General features: G+C 30.9%; 1 pseudogene; it reads left to right on the top strand.

The window, feature by feature from the left end:
- The window catches only part of LOC113786231 (uncharacterized), a 23,823-nt pseudogene extending 7,037 nt beyond the window's left edge, over positions 1–16,786 (top strand).
- The last annotated feature ends 2,251 nt before the right edge of the window (positions 16,787–19,037 follow it).

The following is a 19,037-nucleotide window of genomic DNA, read 5'->3' as shown; positions in this document are numbered from 1 at the left end:
TATAATAACTTACAATTTATGTTAATACAAATTTATAGTATAATTTATTATATAATAAATTTATAAATTATTTTATAATATTATTAGTCATTTACCAATGGTAATAATTTATATTTTTAGTCATTAAATTCAATTGAAAAAAACATCTAATCACTCATAATAGACACAAATACTCATTATCTAATCCTCCTTTCATGAACAATTATATTATTCCAGGGTAATTTATACGTTAAAAATTCAGTTACTCATTAAAGTCAATCCATTTATAGTTATTTTCAATTTATGTCAATCCATTTTTGTAGTAACATTTTATAAAATAAAAGAATATATTCTATTTGATAGAAAATACACAAATTCATTAAAAATAATCATAAAATACGAATATATAAAAAATTATTAAAAAAATAATTTTCAATAATAAAAATTATTTATCTATTATATTTATTTAAAATAGCCTTCCGATGCCAAACCAATTTTTTTTTTTTTACAAACTCTTGATGAAATATATTCAATAATTTTTTTTTATAACAACTTCTCATGCTCGCAATTTAAAACATCATACTAATAAAACAAATAAATTTAGCTATGCTACAATATAATTCAACATTAACATTTTTTACATCTTATTTTTGGGTTTGTATTTTACATTTTATTTCATCAAATAACTACAAGTACCATTATAAGTTGAAAAATAAATTAATAATTAAAGTACAATGAGTCCAAACAATTATCCTATATAATAAGTTATTATACGAATTTTACAAAATATTTTAAAAATTAAATTAGATGATTGCGATAAACATGATTTTCCTTCATTTTAATTTTCCTAATCATATTCAATTATTACAAATCAATAAAGTAATATTATAAGATAACTATATTTATAATACATAAAATATTACTTATAAAATTAATTAATTAATATCCGCGCAGCGCGCGGGCCATAATCTAGTTCACCCTTGTTTGAAAGGATTAACATCCTCTAAAAACATGGTTTCTTACATTAGGTTTAACATCCTTAAAAGAATACTAATTCAAAGGTTTTATTGTTGGAACCAAGTTGCTTTTCCTCTTGTGATTTTGACGTTAACAAGGTATTTTATAAGAATAATTTTTTTGAAATAATGGCCTCAATAAATGTGCAACAATTAGAACAAGAAAATCATAAGAAGGTACTAGAGGAAGTCTGCAGATGAAGTAACCAGGGGATGAGATCATAGGAACACAAAAGCATACGTGTAACACCCTAAATTTTATGATAAAATATTTTTTTAATTAAATAGGATTTTAAATAATTAATTTGATGTTAAAATTATTATAAAATATATGTTAATAAATTTTGTAATTAATTTCCGTTATATAGGTGATTTTTATGATGTGCTAGTTTTATATATACTAGATTACATTGGCGATATAAATAATAAATATTATATTTTATTAGTGTAATATATATTTTAAAGAAATAGATTTTATACGATTTTACGTGTATATACGCACACCCAATTAATATATCATTCTTTTATACATTTGACTATTATTAAATGTGTACTTAATTATATTTATTTAATTCTAAATATATTTTATTTTAATTATTTACTTTATAAATAATTCTCTTGAGATAGTGGTAATATTGTGTTTGATTTCCTTTATTTTTATATACTTATTGTGATATTGTGATTATATATATATATTTAGTATTTAATATAAAGTGTTAATTTTATACTTATTTATTTTATAATTTTGAATATTCTCTAATTATGATAGTATTTTAATGTGAGTATTAAAAAAAAAGAGCATCATTAGGGTGATTATTTTGAATATGAAGGTTTTGATTATTAATATATTTTAAACGATTTATTACTTTATTTTATAAAATATTAGCAATATTTGGACGGACGGCTTTGAAACCAAAATGGGAACACAACAACAACCTATCGTTTGGCACCGGTGATCGATAACTGTCCAGAAAACTTTCTCCATTTTCGTCCAAATATGAGTATGTTATTTCATTCATTTAACTAGTCTATTAAACATAATTTTCCAGAATTTTAACAACCCCAATTTCTCTCTAAAATACCCGACTTCTCCGTTTGTAGAGTTCGTTATTTTGTATTGTTCTCCTTCACCGTAAGTCCGATTTAAGTGAAACCAACGCAAAAACGACCGTGTGAAAAGTGGCTATATTATCCACTGATTGGTTTTCAAATTTATGGTAATTTTCCTTGACCGGATTTCGAATTTAGTTTTTAGAGTATCTTCTCATATTTTATTTTTAACATTTACTCATATACTGTCGAGTTAGATCGATTGATGGACATAGACTCAATGAACAAATGTTGTTTGCTCCTGAAATTCTATTCGTGTGTGAAAGAGTCGAAATAAGGTAAGGGGTGAGAGAGCGTTTGAATTCATGAGTGTAATATATTGTGAGATGAACGGGAAAATCGTATTTCTCAACGATTCATCCGGGGCTCGCTACGTAAATTGCAAGTGAGACTTCGACAACCAACGAGTAATCAACAATGCATGCTCTAACACCTCAAATTTTCTAATAAACTATTTTATTAGTTAAGTACGATTTTAAGTAATTAATTTAATATTAAAATAATTTTAGAATATATGATGATGAATTTTCTAACAAATTTTTGTTATATAGGTGATTTTTATGATGTGCTAGTTTTAGAAATATCAGATTACATGAGCGATATAAATAATAAATATTATATTTTATTATTTGATATATTTTTTTAAAAATAATAGTATTTTAGTGTAATACATATATTTTAAAGAAAAAGATTTTATGCGATTTTACGTGTATATACGTGTAATTAATGTAATACTTTTATGTGCGCTTGATTGATGTTAAGTATGTACGTAGTTATATTTCAATTATTTATAACTATTTTCTATTTTTAGCTATTTTTTTATAAATAATTATCTTGAGATATAATTGATATTGTGTTTGATTTCGTTTATTTTTATATACTTGTTATGACATTGTAATTTTATATATATTTATTATGATTTAGTAATAGTAATTGATATAAAATATTGATGTTATATTTATTTATTTTATAATTTTGACTATTTTCTAATATGTTGGTATTAATATAATGTGAGTATTTCGAGAAATAAGTGTACTTGTAGAGATTATTTTGAATGTGAGAGTTTCGATTATTAGTTTTGAAATATTAATAATATTTTATTAATAAAATTGTGTTTTAAAAAATAAAATAAAATAAAACTAGTAAAACCTAAAAGGAGACCAATGGGTTTGACCCATGTGTGAACCCTAATTGTTAATAAAATAAAACAAACAAACAAAAAGGGAAGGGAGTTGGACAGCGCCCGTAAAACCAAAAAGAAACACAACAACAACCTATAGTCTGACACCGATGATCGATAATTGTTATGGAAAAGTTTCTCCGTTCTCGTCCAAATTTCAATATGTCGTTTTATTCATTTAGGTAGTCAAATAAACATATTTCCTCAGATTTTTAACCATCAAAATTTCACTCCAAAATACAAGACTTCTCCGTTTATAAAATTCCTTAGTTTGAGCCGTTATTCTTCACCGTAAGTCCAATTTGAGTGAAACCAACGCCAAAAAGATCGTGTGAAAAATGGCTATTTTATCCACTGATTTGTTTTATGATTTATGGTAAGTTTCGTTGACCGAATTTCGAAATTAATTTTTAGAGTGTCTTTTCATAAGGTGTTGATTGATTCGTTAAATGCGTGATATTTAATATTATTGTGATATTTGATTTAATTTCGTTAACTGTTGGGCAATTGATATTATTGTGATATTTGATTTAATTTCGTTAAATGTGTGGCATTTGATATTATTGTGATATTTGATTTATTATCGTTAAATGTCTGATATTTGATATTATTGTGATATTGGATGTCGAATGAATTTTATGTATATGTTTGATTAGACATGTTTAGGTGATGTGATAATAAAAGGTGAATGAATGCATTTTGATAAGTTTTATGTGATTATGATGATGTATAATTAATAATAATGATGTTACAAATTTGTGATAAGTCTATGTGATGATGTATGATTGATGAGATTGATGTTATAAGATTGTGATGAGTATATGTGATGACGTGTGATTAATGACATTGATGTTATAAACTGTGATGAGAAAATTATGATTCCAATTTGTGTTTGAGATGAAGGTCTTAATGGAGTACCATAGGCCAACGAGAGGAGAAAATAAATATTGAGAATTTGTGAAGTGAAGATTATTTTGTCATCATATAGGTAGGGTCTGACAAGCCTAGTGATTTCGGGGAAGTACAACTGAATGAGCCTGATCGTGGCGGTCTGCTGTCGAGCCTTAAGGCAAGATTTTTAGACCTTGGAGGTATTTGGGTGGGGAATTCCTAGATGACTTGGAGGTCGCACTCCAAATGTCGGGAGCTACCATGCAACACACCTTTACCTCGACTGTCACGTATATGTGTCTCGGGTTTATTTGAGGGGATCTATGAGGACATGGCCAATTTGAATTGCCCTTCCACCGGGATGGTTGCATAGTATCAAGCCTCCAAACCAATTACTTCAGAGTTAGAATCGTACCACATTGTGAAGTATAGTCTAAGCTCATGCATAGCATTGCATTTTATTGTGATTGTTTTGTTGTGATTAATATGTATCGTGTGTGGTGATAATTTCTTTTAGACGATTTGATGTTATATTGAAATTTATTGATTTTCTTTGAGTGAGTTTGACTTTTTAATGTGATATTTTCCTGATGGAATGTTTGTGTAATAATACGGTTCTATTATGATTCTTTGTGTATTCTTCTTACTTATATTATACTATTAACATGAATTCAAAACTCACCTCCTTCGTTGTTTGTGTTTGACTGGCTTGGTCCTGCGTTTGCGAAATCGCAGTTGTTACAGGTTAATGAATCTTGAAGTTCAAGTTTGGGATGAACCACGCTCTGATAGGTGATACCGGTCATAAGGGTTTTAATTTGTATTTTACTTATCTAATTAGAAACAAATTTTTGTAGGAAAACCTTAGAAGTACTAGTAAGTTTTTTAAATTAAATCAAGTAATTATATTTATATCAAGTTTATTGAGTTTGCACTATTTTAATATAGAAAATAAGTTTAAAGTGTTACTTTTGTTTTTTTTTTTAGAAACGCTGTATCCTAAATTAAAAATAAAAGTTTTTATTTTCTTGGATTAATATTTTTATTTATCCGCTGCAAATTTTATAGAAATATGATATAAATTATTATATATTATTTTGGGGTTTAGGGTGTCACACATGCATTAGTGAAACTTATCGAATTGAACAATGATATGAGCAAAGAACTAGAGTTTAAATTTCAAATTCCTAAGCAGAAAACTTAAGACCAAATGCAAGTTGTTAATAATTGTTCATCATAGTGCACATTTACACACAATTAAAAAGAAACAAATTCAAATAACAAAAATAAGATTGCAAAAATAAAGAACATAAACATTTCATTAAATCAAAGAACTAAAATTAACAAAATATATTAAATAACTCTTTAAATTAACTAATGAATGAAAGATAAATAAGACTAAAAGCAACAAAAAATATGCATATGATGAAGAGTTATCATCTGGGCTTGAAGAATGGCTCTGAAACTGGGTCTGAAGACTAAATTTGAAGCATACCTCTAAGGCCCTTGCATGCCTCTGATGTGTACAAACTCAACATGCCTCTAAATAGTTTATATCAAGCTATCACTAACTCTGAAGAGATTGTTCAAGCCATGCATGGATTCCTCTGATGTGTACAAACTCATCATGCATTCAAAAGTTGCAACACGCTCAAATGTAGCATCTGATATGCAACCTCTAATGTTGCACTGACATTGATTATTAAACAATGTGATTTGCCCAAAGCCACTAATTCTAAGTCATGCAATTCTGCCTTCGACTTATATTATCCAAAAAACACAACATCTCACTCAAACGAGAAAGTCAATGACTCTAATGGAAAGTAAAAAGCTTTGATTGAAAAAATTAATTATGGAAACAAGATTTAACCGAATCAGAATTTTTGAATATTTAAGAACAAGCTTGAATCCATTCTTTCTCCAATCAATCAAGAGTATGAAGGAAGATTCTCATGAATAAGTTTTTTAGTACAATCTCAGATTAGATACGATTCATAATTATAATTGAAGAAAATATTTGACCAAGGTGAAAAAAAGATTTATCCAAAATATTGTTCACAAGAAGATATGGTCAAAATATTGTTCACAAGATATGGTCAAAATATTGTTCAGTAGAAGATTGGCTCATAATTTGTTTACAAGAATATATGCTCAAAATATTGTTCACAAGATATGGTCAAAATTTATTCACAAGAAGACACACTATGAATTATTCACTAGAAGATACATTAAGAATTATTCACAAGAAGATACACTCATAATTATTCACAAGAAGAAACACTCACAATTTTACAAGAAGATACATTAATAATTTGTTCATAAGAAGTTACATTCAAAATTTATTCACAAAAAAGATATGATCCAAATTTTACAAGAACAAACGTGGAACCCTAATCTATTATATAAATACATACTCAAAGATGAAGAAAAAAGCACAGACTCATAAACTCAGAAATCCATGCAATTCAACAAAACGTTTGAGACCTCAAATTTCCTAAGTATTCAAAGTTCAAAGGTATAAGTTCTAGAGAAGCATTTGCTCAAATAAATATTTTCTACGTGTTTAAGTGTGCGAAATCAATTGTACAATCTTCTTAGAAGAAAAAAAATCACTACTCATTCCAAACATGTGTGACCCATCCCAATAGTGGCTTTAGTGTTCCTCAAGCAATATGCGGTTTTTAGGTTGTGTTGAGAAGACTTGAATTGTAGGGTCAAGGTGTTTGTTGGTCTCAAAAAGTCTGTATGTGTTAGGTTTTTGTAGAAGAGTGACTTGTAGGGTCAAGTATTGTGTAATTCAAGGGTTTGAATTAGTAGTTAAATCCATCTAAGTGAAGGAAATAGATGTAGCTACCAAGTTGGTGGTGAACCAGGATAAATCTGCTTGTATCACTTTACTTCTGCACTTTTTAATTTACTACTGCCTTTGACTACTTAAGCATGATTGTTACTGCTTCTAATTTAGTTAAAATCACCAAACCTGAACCAGTTCTTAAATAAATAATTAAAAAGAATCCAACTTATACAAATACAATTCAACCCCCATTCTCGTGTTTGCAACTTCATTTACATCATGAGGAATTGTGAATTGTAAATCAATAGATTTCATAAGAATCCAAGACTTAACATCCTCGAAATATGTGAATTCAACTGAAAATAATTGTCAAGATTATTATAATGTGTGTATTTCTTTTTGAAAAGCACAAGATGTTTGTAGATGAAGGAAGGAACACAAATAAAGGGACTGAAAAACATTTGAGATATAAATAGTCAAATTTTTTGACAAAGGAAACAAAATCATTTTGGAAAACAAAAATGTAATGATGTGGGCACAGAGAGAAACAAATAAATCGTTTAAAACTGAAAAACATTTTAAAGATACACATATATCAAACAAATAAGGAACACACGTACGGGAAATTGATAAGTACCTCAAAATATAGCTATTTATTATATTTTTATTTTTCCTATCTAAATATTCTCTTTTGATTTTACATTCAAGTGTATAAAAAATAAACTAACTTAATAAATTAAAAACTCTTAAAGAATTGTATTTATCATATTCAGGAAGAGTCCCAAAATATTGCTTTATAAGCTTTCTTTTAGAAGATCAAAGGATTATTATGTTAAACAATTTTTGAGTATTACATTCATGGGAAGCATTCCATTAAACTTTACTTTGTGAAGGAAATTTTTTCATTAATTGTATAGTTATTTGTCATCATCAAAAAGAAGGAGATTGTTAGTAAAAATGTGGTTTTACCTACAATCCTCTAGTTCATATTTCGATTATAACAAAACAAATGAATAAGAACAATTATCCCCTACCTGTATTTTCTTAGTGTGCAAATTAAGTTAAAAAACGAAGAAGTATATTAATGACTATCTATTTTAAAGTAGCATAAATTATGAGTAAGTTAGAGATAATAATCTAAATGTTTCTAACACAAAGATTACTATCATATAATAAACACGTAATAATGTTTACTAATATAGGAAATCATAATATAAGCCATAAAAAGTAATACAATAAGCATGCTACAATATTCTTCAGTCCAAGTCAAATTGTTAAAGAGAAAGAAAATACAAGTCAATGATTGTCCTTCTAAAGACAAAAGAAAGTATGCTACAATGATTATCTACCTCTCACAAAAAACACATGTTGGTGCTCTAACTTTAAAGCCAAAAGAAGAAAACTTCAAATGAATCATCCAATAAAGTTAATCTTCTAGTACAAGTTTGATCATTTGATGAACAAAGAAAGAGAATCCACTAAATAAGTTTACAGTGACTCTGGATGATCTTTTGAAGGTGTGTCTAATATTGATAAACAAGATCTCAACATGTCTCTAATGAATCTAATTACAAGCACACTCTGATGACTATGCGTCTAATAATTTTGGTAAATCGGTTGACAGTTTGATCAACTTTTCAAGTCAACACTTTAATAAGTAAACTTTCCAACATCATTGGTTCGTCGAGGACGGGCTTATCCGATTACTGAAGAATCACATGACATCCTCTAAATTTTCCTTAATAGAAGATATATGAAAGTCTTAAAAGTTGATTTGTGTTAGAATCCTAGAAACAAACTTTGTGTTAATTCAGACACAAATTAGAACTGATGCAAATCAGCCTGATAGTAGTAACAACTCTTTTATTCATAAGAAGAACCTGAAAAATTATGATAATACTCATGAACCTCAACTGTAGGGTGGTAGAAAGTGGAGAAAGGTTCCAATAATAACAGCTTGGGGAGGCTAAAAAAGAATATTCAAAGCCTAAAGAGGCAGAGTAAATAATACTTGTATGCTATTGTTAAAAATAGTGGAATAAGTCATCAATTGTACTGAGGCAAAATCTCTCCATAAGAGGAGGATTAGATGTAGCAACAATCTATTGAGAACTAGTATAATAATCGTTGTGTCTATTTCTCTCTCTCTCTCTCTCTCTCTATATATATATATATATATATATATTATTTTAATTTAAGTATTTTATGATTTAGATATGATTAAAATATCCTATAGTAGTCATGTTTTCTTTTACTCCATATTTTCTGCATTGTGCTAAAGTGTGATATCATTTTAAGGTGATAGGAAACACAAGAAAAATGGGGTTTTAATTGTGTTGATCGTTTAAAACTTTTTAACTTTAAGTTCTTTATCAAAAGCATATCTTAGTTTTATAAATAACTTGTTTAGAAAGTTAAGGATAAGACATAAAGAACTAGTGCAAAAAAATAAAGAGATAAGGTAAGGAAAGAACACAAAATGATTTTTTATAATAGTTCACAACAATTGTTGCTATCTCTATTCTTCCCTCAAAAGAAGGACTTTGTCTAAGTACATTCAAGAACATAATCCACTAAAAAAGTGATAGCATAACTCAATCTGCCACTACAAGTATCAAGTGTTCTTAAAGTCTCTCCAAGCTAAATACTTTTCCTTGTCTCACTAAGTAACGAGTATCGTTTCCTTGCCTATCAAAGAATTGAGAATTATAAGGCCTATCTAGGCCACCAGAAGTCTTTCTTTGGACTCCCCAAGATTCCAACGCTACGCACATCTTGAGATGAGTATTATTCACCTCTCTAGGAAACAAATATTTTTTTTATGCCTATCCAAGAATTGAATATTGTAAGACTCTCCTCAAGATTCAACGCCACTCACCTCTTCAAGCATCATCACCAAATTAGTTTTCTCAACAATCCTACTTCAGATGCCTCGCCAAGGAACACGAGTATTCTCTAAATATCTCTAAGTAGCAACAACAAACTGGTCTCCTCAACAATCTAATTTCACTCTGCATGCTAAAAATCACGAGTATTCTCTAAGCCTCTTCAAAGTTAATCAACCATTATAATGATATTGAGAAGGCTTAAAATACAATGGAATAATTAAAGTTGAGAAGATTCTCCATAGTCATTTCCGGATAATTTTTCTATGTTTTAGTGACACCATTTTGTACCTCTTAAATTTGTTCCTATGTAATAGGCCATATAAATGGTGACACATCTATATTTTACTGTGCAGCCCTTTGTGATGAGTTTTGATTCCTACAACATCATTTTGTGCAAAGAAACGATTCATGCAAGTCATCAATACTTCTCCCTCTCTCTAACCCTCCACTATTCATCTTGTTCTTTCAACTTCCTCTCTTTTTAACGACATCCACAACCATGGTAGAAACATAAACTTCTTTTAAACTCATTTGAACTTTTTCATTTAAAGGATTGTCCATTAATTTTGATCTACACATCTTGAGCTTTCTATCAAGAGGTAATACATCAAAACCTCATCTTTTTCTTCTATGTTAATATAAAATAGTTGGCTGCTTTTACTGTCTCTTGCATGTCTATAGTTCCTCCAAATTCCTATTGTTTCCCCTCAGAATTTGGGGTCCACGGGGCTAGTACAAGATATTAGTGTATGATCATTCATCTACCTCAAGAGCCAAGAGTATCCCAAGTAAATCAAAGCATGGTGAACATGAAACCATTTCTTCTTCTCCTTTTTCCAAAATTTTGGGGCTTATAATACACATGCATTATTTTAATCATCTCTTATTAATTTTAAATATGTTCTTAAGTTAGTCTAAAGATTTGTTTGATTATCAAATAAGATATATGCACGCAAATGAATTGTTGAGAAAATGAAATTAGTTACTTTTTTTTTCTGAAAATTGAACATTGTGTACAAATTTTTATAATTTATAACTTTTTTATTCGCAAAGAAAATTTTATAGCTGTCGCGCCCGATTTCTCTGCGAAAAAGGAGTTGCCACCAATTTAATTTTAGTAAAGAAAAAATTGGATAAAACCTAAAATGAAGATCTTGAACCAAAAATTTGAATTCGGGAGTCAATTACGAGTAGAGAAAGTATTACCACCTTACATCATCCGTTAAAACAGCTACCCTGTAATTAATTGTATGCAAACAATTTATTTATTTAATTATTTATATTACCTCAAAAAGAATAACCAAAAAATAAAATATATTATTTACATTAATAAAAGAGGGAAAAATATTTTTTATTAATTTGGTTTGACAAGGGAAAAAACCTTGCTCCTACGTATCCCCAGGTGCAATAAAGAAATTAAAACACATGTAGTTCTTGATATAAAATATATGTGGGTTAATTGATTTTATTATTACTAAATTTTATTTATTATTAAAAAATGAGTTAATAGTGATAAGTGAGAAAGAAAAAGGATTACCAAATAGTTGGATAATAAAATAAAGAAAACAAATTATATTTCTTATGGTATGCATCAATTTAAGAGGTGCATGAAGTGTATAAAAATTAAAATCGCCAATTAGATGACAAATCGTAATACATAGAACGTATCAAAATTTAATAGAAAAACCAAAACATCATACCAAATTCTAGAATTGTAGTTGTCTCCTTAAAGCATGTGTTTCTTCCTTCTCTTATTTTTTAGTGCGAGTTGAAGTGGGCGGTTATAGAGAATATTAATGCGTAAGAATAGCGCGACCGAGAACTAAGGGTGTTCGTTGAAGGGCAGATTCAAATACTTCTCTATTTTTTTCTTCCTTTTTTTGTTTGTTGATATGGTGATTAAGGAGAAGATTGCGTAAGAATGACACAACAAAGAACGGTTTTCTGTGGAACGTTTCAAGCACCTAAAATCGGTCTCTATTTTCTAATCTTTTCTCCCATTTTTTCTTCCCTCTAAGAGTCTCATAACACTCTTATTTATATTAATAAATTAAGGTTAAATAAATTTTAGAAATAAATGTCTATCATTAATACTAATTAAGTTGAATCCTCAAGTTTTATTTTCTTTTAAAAACATTACTCAAATTCCAAAAAATCATGTTAAATAACAATCATTCATAAAAAATCCCATATTTATTAATTTTATATTTAATTTCGTTTTATTATTAGATAATAATAAAATTTTTTGAATTAATTATTTTTTCACCATGTTATTATTAGACCAAAAAAGTAGTAAATAAAAAAAATTTAACATATATATCTTTTTATTAACTAGCGAATATCATACAAAAAATACTAGCGAATATCATACAAAAAATTAAATAAAAATTATATATTAAATTAAAAAATAGAAAGTTAAGGTAAAAAAAAAATCAAAATACCATTTTTATTAATATTAAGAAAAGGCGGGCAAAATTAGGTGTCGTCAGTTGCTTCTCTTTACTTAGAATTTACTTGAGAATAAATGTAAATAATAAGTAAAGATGAAGACTCTAATTTTGTCCAAAAAAGTTAGCATTGCAAAGAAAGGCGTGAGTCGTTTTTCTGCCTTAAAATGTTGGTCATTTTCTCAGTTTTAGGGGTGTGAGTCGTTTTCTTTGCTTGGGGTACGAGTCATTTTTCCGACTTAAGATGCAAACCGTTTTCTAGGCTATATAGGTGCGAGCAATTTCATCGGTTAGGGTTGCGAGTTAATTTCCCGACTTAAGATGCACGTCATTTTCTCGACTTCGAGAGGTGCGAGTTGTTATCTTGGCCCGACGTGCGAGTCATTTTCACGGCTTCATGGATGTTATTAGTTTTCCCAGCTTAAGATGCAGGTTGTTTTCTCGGCTTCAAGGGTCGAGTCGTTTTCTTGACTTGGGATGTGAATCATTTTTCTTGCTTAAAATGCAGGTCGTTTTCTCGACTTCCAGGGTAAAATCCAATATTTAGCTTTCCCAATTAAGGTAAAATGAAATAACCTTAACCTTTTGCATAGATTCTATAGCCAAATAAGAATAGAATCATGAATTAGACATTAAACACATTGATAGAATCTGTGATAGGTTTGAAACTCGAATAAGTGGATTAATTGTTTAGCTCATCTGTTAAAATAAAAATTTAAAAACCCCCTTTCTAATTTCAACTTTCAATTCGATTAATATGATTATATCAGAAGTCCTTGCGAAACGACTTGAGTTATTACCTCTATTTACATTTTATTAATTGTATTTGACCCGTGTGCGACAACGGATCAAATTGACGTCGTTGTCGGGGACTCTCTGATAAAATATTAACCAGTTTTAGAGTATTACTAACCATCCTAACAATTATTTCTTTCTGTTTTGTTGCTCTACAAGTCGAATAGGCTTGTGCTAGCTCTTAGGCACGTTGCTAGTAAAAAAAACCCGATTTTTAAGTGACTGTCTCTGATTGCCCCAAAATTTCTCCAGAAAAAAAAATCAAGGAATAACACTCCCATATAAGAGACTTATTATGGGATGCGACACTCAAAATCACAAATTCCTTCGTTTAGACCTTTTTTTTTCAATTTTTAAAATTTTTCATTTTCTCCAAAAATTTCAAAAAAATTTACATTGCGTTTATTTGATATTTACAAACTTTTTGTGGTAATTTTAATATTTTTTGGATTTTATTTGATAGGGTTTTCGATTTTTGACTTCTATTTTAGCAATAGGGACATTGTTGGAATTTTCAGAATTGTTATTTTGCATTGCATTGTTATGATGATGCATGACTAGGGATAGTTTCTGTGAATATGCATTCCCATGAACCTAAAATAGATAGGACATTTCATTTACGTCGTGGACTTAATAGAGCTACTAGTGTTAACAAGCCAGAGTCAGATAGTGAAAGTGACAACTTGTTGCAAAATATGGCTGATGCGAATAATAGAACCTTAAGACAACTTCTGGCACCTAATGTCAATTATAATGCATTGTGTATCACATATCCTAAAGTTACTGTACCATTTGAACTTTAATCTGGTTTAATACACTTGCTTCTAAAGTTTAATGGTCTAGCAGGTGAGGATCCCTACAAACACTTGCAGGAATTCCATGTTGTGTGTTCTACCATGAAGACTCAAGGAGTCACAAAAGACCACACTAAACTGAGAGTCTTCCTATTTTCACTCCAAGATGTTGTCAAGGACTGGTTATACTACCTTCAACCAGGTTCTGTTACAAGATGGAATTATCTCAAGATATTGTTTCTAGAAAAATTCTTCCCTGCCTCAAGAGTTGTTTCAATTAGAAAAGAAATATGTGGCATTAGGTAGATTGACAGGGAATCATTACATGAGTATTGGGAGAGATTCAAGAAATTAGTGTCTAGGTGTCCTCATCACCAAATTTGCTCATCCAGTATATTTATGAAGGCTTGCTACACATGGATAAAAGCATTTTGGATATTGCTAGTGGGGGAGCACTTGTTGATAAGACCCTAGAAGTGGCAAAGGCTTTGATTGAGAACATGTCCATTAATTCTCAGCAGTTTACAACTAGAAGCAATTCAACAGGGTTGACAAGGGGTGTGAATAATGTTCAAGCTTCCTCCCACAAGAATTTAGAAGGCAGACTTGATGAGCTTACATCTTTGGTAAAAAAATTGACAATAGGTAAAACCCAAGCAGTGGTATGTGGTATTTCAACTTCTCTAGAGCATCTTACAGATTCATGCCTTACATTGCAAGAGCATCCAATTGCTAATGCCCCTCAAGCATATGCAACAAATATATACAATCCTCAAGCCAACTATGATCTGTCATCTAACAGGTATAATCCCAGTTGGAGAAACCATCCCAACCTGAGATGGGGGAATTCATCTGCACAACAGCAACCTAGGCAACAACAACAACAACAAAATATTCCTCAACAGCAAAACATTCCACCACAGCAAAATAATGTACATTCATTAGAGGACCTCCTTAAGTAGATGGTTGTCCAGAATCTCCAATTTCAACAAAAAAAAAACATATTTCACCATTCAAAATTTGGAAACATAGGTTGGTCTGCTAGCCACTTCAATTAATCAATTGCAGACTCATGGGTCAAACCAATTGCCTGCACCGTTAGTAGTAAATCCAAATGCTCCCAATGTCAGTGCAATTACATTAAGGTATGGGAAGGCTGTTGAAATACCAAATGTACCTGAAACTACAGTGAAAAATAACAAGGTTGTTGAGGACACTTTGATACTTGAAACTGTTGATGTTGAGCAAAATATACCACTTCCTTTTCCTCAAAGGGCAATGAAGACTAAGAAAATGGACGAGGCAGAAAAGGACAAAGAGATATTGGATACATTTAGGAAGGTGGAAGTGTACACTCCCCTCCTTGAAGCAATTAAGCAGATTCCAAGATATGCAAAATTTCTAATTTATTTGTGCACACATAATAGAAGATTAAAAGGTAATGAAAGGGTAAACATGGGGCAAAATGTTTCAGCCCCCATTCAACCCATGCCTTAGAAATGCAAAGATCCAGGAACTTTTTCCATTCCATGTACCATAGGCAATAGTCAATTTGAAAATGCTATGTTAGATTTAGGAGCTTCCATTAATGTTATGCCTACATCTATTTTTAACTCTCTTGCTCTTGGACCTTTATAGAGTACAAGTGTTACCATTCAATTGGCGAACATGAGCGATGCTCGTCCTGCTGGACTTGTGGAGGATGTACTTGTTTGAGTTAATGAATTGATATTTCCTGCAGATTTTTTACATTCTGGACATGAAGGGAGAAAATAAGTCCAACAGTGCGCCTATCATCTTAGGCAGACCATTCTTGAAAATTGCTAGAACAAAAATTGATGGGCATGCTGGAACTCTATCCATGGAATTTGGTGATAGCATTGTAAAATTTAACATATTTGATGCTATGAAACATCTAATGGAAGAGCATTCTATTTTTCAAATTAAATTGCTTGCTGATTTGGTTGATGACACTTACCCCGATATCTTTGCTACTGATTTTCCTTCATTGTCTCATTTTGATGATACTTACACTTGTGAATTATGTACAGATACTCAATTATGCTCTGTGTGTGCTGAGACGAAGCTGCCTTGCAGGTTGATCATTGTGCTAATATTGATATTTCTACTAACAAAATTGATTTTGTAGACTTAGCTTCGGCCACTGGGGTTGTACCTTCCATTGAACAACCACCGACTATAGAGCTTAAACCACTTCCTGAAAATTTTAAATATTCATATTTAAAAGCAATTGGCAAATTACCTGTGATTATTTTAGCCAAACTTGAAGATGAATAGGAAAAGAAGCTGCTGCAGATTTTGAGGAAACACAGGAAGGCAATTGGATGGACCTTGGCTGATATTCCTGGTATTAGCCCATCCATGTGTATTCATAGGATACTACTGGAGGATGGGATAAAATTAGTCAGGGTTCCCCAAAGGTGACTTAACCCATTAATTCTGAATGTTGTAAAAAAGGAAGTGACCAAGCTCTTGCTAGTAGACATTATATACCCATCTTTGATAGTCAATGGGCGAGTCCGGTGCAGGTAGTCCCTAAGAAAACAAGACTCACAGTGGTTAAAAATTAAAATAATAAACTTATCCCCACACGAGTGCATAACAGTTGGAGGGTATGCATCAATTACAGGAGACTAAACCAGGCAACTAGAAAGGATCATTTTCCTTTACCATTCATTGATCAGATGCTTGAACTGTTGGCTGGTAAGTCACATTAGTGTTTTCTTGATGATTTTTTTGGTTAGTTTCAGAACCAAATTGCACCAGAGGACCAAGGAAATACCACATTCACTTGCCCTTTTGGCACATTTGCCTATAGGAGGATTCCATTTGGCCTATGCAATGCTCGTGGCACTTTCCAACGCTGCATGATTAGCATTTTCGCTGATTTTATAGAAAATTGTATAGAAGTTTGCATGGATGATTTTACTATTTATGGTTCCTCATTTGATGCATGCTTGAACAATTTAGATAGATTTTTGCATAGATGTATTGAAACGAACCTTGTGTTGAACTATGAAAAATGTCATTTTATGGTTGAACAAGGCTTAGTTTTGGGACATGTGATCTCTAAAAATTTGATGGAAGTGGATCCTTCCAAGATTGATGTGATTTCTAATTTGCCTTACACATCTTGCATCCATGAGATTCGTTCTTTTCTTGGTCATGCAGGTTTTTACAGACGCTTTATCAAGGATTTTAGAAAGATAGCTCTTAAGCTGTCAAATTTGCTGCAAAAATATGTCAATTTCACATTTGATGACTAATGCAAGAAGGCGTTTGATTTCTTAAAGGCAGCACTGGCCTCTACTCCCATAATTCAGCCACCCAATTGGACCCTCCCTTGCTGATTTAGTTAATTATCTAGTTGTTGGATTCCTTCATGCAGATGCATCCAGAACACAAATACACAAACTTAAAAGTGATGCCAAATACTATATGTGGGATGATCCATATCTATGGAAATTCCGTAGTGACCAGGTGATTAGGTGATGTGTTCTCCACCATGAAACTCAATCCATTCTTCATTTTTGTCATGTCTCTCAAGTTATGGGTCATTTTTGTCCTCAACAGACAACAAGAAAAGTCTTAGACTTGGGTTTCTTTTGGCCCACTTTCTTTAAAGATGCTTTTGAGACTTACAAAACTTGTGAATAGTGCCAAATAGCAGGAACAACAATCACTCGTAGGAGTGAGATGCCTCAACAACCTATGTTTTTTTGTGAAGTATTTGATGTGTGTGTCATTGACTTTACGGGCCCCATTCATATATCTTTTTATTTTGTCTATATTTTACTAGTTGTTGATTAGGTTTCGAAGTGGGTGGAAGCAATACCCACTAGGACTAATGATTATAAAGTTGTTGCAGGTTTGGAATACCCCAAGTCATCATAAGTGATCAAGGCACTCATTTTTTCAATCGCACCATGGACGCTTTGCTTTGGGAGTATGGGGTTGTGCACATTGTTTCTGCACCTTATCATTCCCAGACTAATGGGCAAGCTGAAATCTCAAACAAAGAAATCAAACAAATCTTAGAAAAGATGGTGCAACCAGACAGGAAAGACTGGAGCCACAAACTTGAAGAAGCTCTTTAGGCTCATAGAACAGCCTACAGAACACCAATAGGGATGTCCCCTTATCGACTTGTGTTTGGTAAGGCATGCCAACACCCAATGGAAATAGAGCACATTGCTTATTGGACGGTCAAGAGTATAGTGCTTATTAGCCTTATTATGAATCGAATAGATTTTTCCATCTTTTTTTCTTGTGCGTTATCTTACTCATGATTGCTAGTTACACCAGAACTTGACTTGACTCTTGTCCGCATGCATATATTGAAATGATCTAGGCATTTGTTTCTTGATTAAGCTACTAACCAAATAAGCCTACCCTACAATTATCCATTTGTTTAAGCCCATTTGAGCCTAACTATCCCATTCTTTGTTATATAGCTTCTTACAAGCCTAAAAGTGAAAAACAATGAAATGACCCAATCTTGGGGGATAAAAGAGTATTTCCTTAAATAAGTGTGGGGGTGCTCAACTTATTTGTTTAAATTTGAGGGTTATAAAAAAAAAGGAATAATAATAAAATATGAGGAATAAAATGAGGAAAAATGGTTGTGTTGTGAGCAAAGAGAGTGGGAAAATAAAAGTCAATGATATTTTGTTGAGTTACTTCTTAATGTTGTTTTTCTCTCTTAATCATTACTCCTTTATCCTCTTTGATTTTCAGCCCTAGTCTCCTTAGGATTATCTCACCCTTACCTTGGCCACATAATCACATGAATAAAGACCTTTTGATCATTATGTGCATGTGTTTCAAATATAGATTATAGAGGCTTGTCAAGCCTATGGTAGTGCTAGCTTTCATGATGTGCTTTGAGTGTAAATAATAGCCCAAACACTTTAAGTGTAAAGACTTTGAGAGAATTTTATATCCTAGGAGGACTCTATCACTTATGATGCATTATTTAGTTAACTTGTTCTCTTGTTTGCCTTGATTGTGATAAAAAAAAAACTATTCATGATTGCCTTAAGCTAGAAATATTTTTTTTCTCTCACCACTTTGCATTTATAAGAATATTTGGAATCACATGCATTGCTTTGCTCGGAGTGCA

This window comes from Cicer arietinum, chromosome 4, assembly GCF_000331145.2.
Source record: "Cicer arietinum cultivar CDC Frontier isolate Library 1 chromosome 4, Cicar.CDCFrontier_v2.0, whole genome shotgun sequence".
NCBI lineage: Eukaryota > Viridiplantae > Streptophyta > Magnoliopsida > Fabales > Fabaceae > Cicer > Cicer arietinum.
This window is presented reverse-complemented; position numbering and strand designations above follow the sequence as displayed.